The sequence below is a fragment of the Bos grunniens genome, chromosome 20, assembly GCF_055505025.1.
Source record: "Bos grunniens cultivar Pamir isolate PY7600 chromosome 20, Bosgru_T2T1.0, whole genome shotgun sequence".
Taxonomy (NCBI): Eukaryota; Metazoa; Chordata; class Mammalia; order Artiodactyla; family Bovidae; genus Bos; species Bos grunniens.
Window position 1 is genome coordinate 73350396 of NC_141184.1, and position 1590 is coordinate 73351985.

The 1590-nt window shown below is 60.5% G+C and overlaps 1 pseudogene; it reads right to left on the bottom strand.

Moving 5' to 3' along the window:
* Positions 1 to 120, bottom strand: LOC147350801 (5S ribosomal RNA; annotated as a pseudogene).
* Positions 121 to 1590: the final 1470 nt, after the last annotated feature.

The following is a 1590-nucleotide window of genomic DNA, read 5'->3' on the forward strand; positions in this document are numbered from 1 at the left end:
AGCCTCGAGCACCCGGGATTCCCAGGTGGTCTCCCATCCAAGATACTAACCAGGCCCGACCCTGCTTAGATTCCGAGATCAGACGAGATTGGGCTCCTTCAGGCTGATACGGCCGGAGACGGAGGCGGTTGGCGTGGGGCGCCCGAAGAGCCTTGCGCTTCGCCTCCCTTTCGCTCTGCCCTGCAGGTCGGGCCAACGGGCCACACCTCTCATCGCGGGGCGTGCTGTTCTTGAGCCGCACGACCCGCGACGGGACTCCAGCCTGCTGACGCCGGCCCGCCCCCCGAACACCGCCAACACCAGACCAGCAAGCGCCTGGCCGGGCCCGGGGGCCCGAGGGGCTTCCAGGACCCCCCATTGACCGGGAGGGCGTGCGTGCATGCGCGCGCGCGGGGCCTGGGGGCTGGGCAGAGGGGTGCGGAGGTCTCGGGGCCCTCCCACCTCCGGCCACTCCAGACCCGGCCGCGCTCGCTGAGCGGGGCCTCCCCCCACCCCCCGATCCCAATCGCTGCTCAGGCCCGCGCGGCCCCGGAGGTGTCGGTCTTCGGCGCCCTCCGCCTCCCAACCCCCGCGGCCCAGGGGCCTCTGAACCTCCTGCGGGCCTAGGCACAGCGAAACTTGAGCGCCCAACTTGCCCGGCACCTGTCCGGTGCCCAAACCCACCAGAAGCCAGGGAGGCGCGGTCGACCGGAGCGCCTCAGCCCCTCCCCTTCGCACTACCGAGGCCCCCCTTTGCCCCCACGCCAAGCCCTCGACCTTCCTGAGAGAGCAGACGAGCCACAGGCAGGCACACAGACAGACACACAGACACTCGCACGCACCCACGCCAAGGGAGACAGCTGGCCTGCGCAAGCTCCTCAGCCAGAGCCAGAGCGCCTGGGAGAGGCCGGGGCCAGACGAACGGGCCGGTGGCTGGCTGTCAGGAGATACAGAGGCAGAAATACATGAAGATTCGGAGACAGACTCCAAGACGGCAAGAGGAGATACACACACACACACACACACACACACACACACACACACACACTTGAGTGTGGTCTTTGGAAATACTTGTGTTCGTAGTTGCTGGGTTGAGCCCAACTTTGATACGACCCATGGACTGCGGCCCATCAGGCTCCTCTGTCCGTGGCATTTCCCAGGCGAGGATACTGGAGTGGGTTGCCATTTCCTTCTCCGGGGGGATCTTCCCGACCCAGGGATCAAACCCCAATCTCCTGAGGGCGGATGCCTTGCCATCTGAACCAGGACATTGCTAATTCCCTAGGCAAAATACAAAGAATAGAGCTCGTGTTCTACTAAATGGAAAGATGATTTCAGAAACAGAAGCTGTCCTTTGTTGGTGTCTTTGAATCTTTATGTAGTTTTCGTTGATTTTTACTCCTAAGGCTACTTGAACAAGGCAAGAGAGAAAACCCCGGAATTGAAAAGCAATTGACGTTTTTGAAAGAAACATGTGCAGGTGAAGCTCTCTTCCTTTTTGAGAGATGGTTAAATGCAAAATCTTGATTCAACACATATGACTTTTGTGCACTTTATTTCAAATCTCGATGACGAACCCCTAAGGCGTCCAGGAAGAAAGGAGTAGAGGGG